This window comes from Rhamphochromis longiceps, linkage group LG6, assembly GCF_057381845.1.
Source record: "Rhamphochromis longiceps isolate RC_006_pf linkage group LG6, R_longiceps_female_GT1.1, whole genome shotgun sequence".
NCBI lineage: Eukaryota > Metazoa > Chordata > Actinopteri > Cichliformes > Cichlidae > Rhamphochromis > Rhamphochromis longiceps.
The window spans coordinates 1,368,039-1,370,538 of record NC_140562.1 but is presented as its reverse complement, the minus strand read 5'-3'; positions in this window follow the sequence as shown (position 1 = coordinate 1,370,538).

Sequence of the window (2,500 nt, the reverse complement as noted above, 5' to 3'; positions counted from 1 at the left end):
TGCGCATCTTCAGACACCCGTCTCCCATAAATGACGGAGGGCACCTTTGCTACTCATTACCCTTAGACTGCTCAACTGGAGAGGGGAGAAAAAAAGGCCCTGGCCGAGGTGGTGAGTCGGCCTCCTCTCTCCCTCACGGTTGAAAAAGATGTGCTCCTGGCGCACTGGCCCTGCTGAAAATCTCTCTCCATTTGGCCGAGGCAGAGAGTCGGCCTCCTCTCTCCCTTACGGTCGAAAAAGATGTGCTGCTGTCGAACTGGCCATTACATCCTCACCTGATCTAGTCCCCCATTAGATCCCCCCCCCCCCCCCCGCAGTTACCCCGTACCACATATCTAGCACGGACCTTGACCTCCAGCAGGCCCCGGGGACCCACATTACCCCCCCCCCCTTCCCCCTGCAGTTACCCTGTACCACATGTCTAGCATGGACCTTGACTTCCAGCAGGCCCTGGGGACCCACATACTCCCCTGCTCTACTCCCCCACTAGCTTTCCTTTCTTGCAGTTATGATCCAGCGCATATCCAGCATGGACCTTGACTTCCAGCAGGCCCCGGGGACCCAAATTACCCCCCCCCCCCCCCTGCAGTTACCCTGTACCACATATCTAGCATGGACCTTGACTTCCAGCAGGCCCCGTGGACCCACATTACCCCCCCCCCCCCTGCAGTTACCCTGTGCCACATATCTAGCATGGACCTGGACCTCCAGCAGGCCCTGGGGACCCACATACTCCCCTGCTCTACTCCCCCACTAGCTTTCCTTTCTTGCAGTTATGATCCAGCGCATATCCAGCATGGACCTTGACCTCCAGCAGGCCCCGTGAACCCACATTACCCCCCCCCCCCCTGCAGTTACCCTGTACCACGTATCTAGCATGGACCTGGACCTCCAGCAGGCCCCGGGGACCCACACTTAAGCCCCCTCCCACTAACAAAGCAGAACACCACTGGCAAAATCCTCGTGCCCCTGGTACTCCAGAAAGCACATTGAAATGTGCCCCTGGTACACTGCGCAGAAGAACTGCCACACACACACACACACACGCACGCACGCACGCACGCACGCACGCACGCACTGCTTGTGCCTATGGTACGACAACTTTTCTCGTGCCTATGGTACGACAACTTTTCTCGTGCCTATGGTACAACAATTTTTCTCGTGCCTATGGTACAACAACTTTTTGCCGTGCCCCTGGTACACCGCTCAGTAGCACTTTGCCACACAAACTCTCCTCGTGCCTATGGTACGACAACTTTTCTCGGGCCTATGGTACAACAACTTTCCTCCGTGCCCCTGGTACGACAGCTTTTCTCGTGCCTATGGTACAACAACTTTTCTCGTGCCTATGGTACAACAACTTTTCGCCGTGCCCCTGGTACACCGCTCAGTAGCACTTTGCCACACACACACTCCTCGTACCTATGGTACGACAACTTTTCTCGGGCCTATGGTACAACAACTTTCCTCCGTGCCCCTGGTACGACAGCTTTTCTCGTGCCTATGGTACAACAACTTTTCTCGTGCCTATGGTACAACAACTTTTCGCCGTGCCCCTGGTACACCGCTCAGTAGCACTTTGCCACACACACACACCACTCGTGCCTATGGTACGACAACTTTTCTCGTGCCTATGGTACGACAACTTTTCTCATGCCTATGGTACAACAACCTTTCCCCGTGCCCCTGGTACACTGCGCAGAAACTCTTTGCCACACACACACACCACTCGTGCCTATGGTACGACAACAGGCCCCGGGGACCTACATCGCACCTTGCTCTTGCCTCCCTTACAGCTGAAAAGGTCCATGCTTTTGCCCTGGCCCTTCTGAAATTCCCTCTCCATTTAGCCGAGGCAGTGAGTCGGCCTCCTGTCTCCCTTTACGGTCGAAAAAGATGTGCTCCTGGGCGCGCTGGCCCTGCTGCTACTCACATCGGGCATGGACCTGGACCTCCAGCAGGCCCCGGGGACCTACATCACACCTTGCTCTTCCCTCCCTTGCAGCTGAAAAAGGTCCATGCCTGTGCCCTGGCCCTGCTGAAATTCCCTCTCCATTTAGCCGAGGCAGTGAGTCGGCCTCCTGTCTCCCTTTACGGTCGAAAAAGATGTGCTCCTGGGCGCGCTGGCCCTGCTGCTACTCACATCGGGCATGGACCTGGACCTCCAGCAGGCCCCGGGGACCTACATCACACCTTGCTCTTGCCTCCCTTACAGCTGAAAAAGGTCCATGCTTTTGCCCTGGCCCTTCTGAAATTCCCTCTCCATTTAGCCGAGGCAGTGAGTCGGCCTCCTGTCTCCTTTACGGTCGAAAAAGATGTGCTCCTGGGCGCGCTGGCCCTGCTGCTACTCACATCGGGCATGGACCTGGACCTCCAGCAGGCCCCGGGGACCTACATCACACCTTGCTCTTCCCTCCCTTGCAGCTGAAAAAGGTCCATGCCTGTGCCCTGGCCCTGCTGAAATTCCCTCTCCATTTAGCCGAGGCAGTGAGTCGGCCTC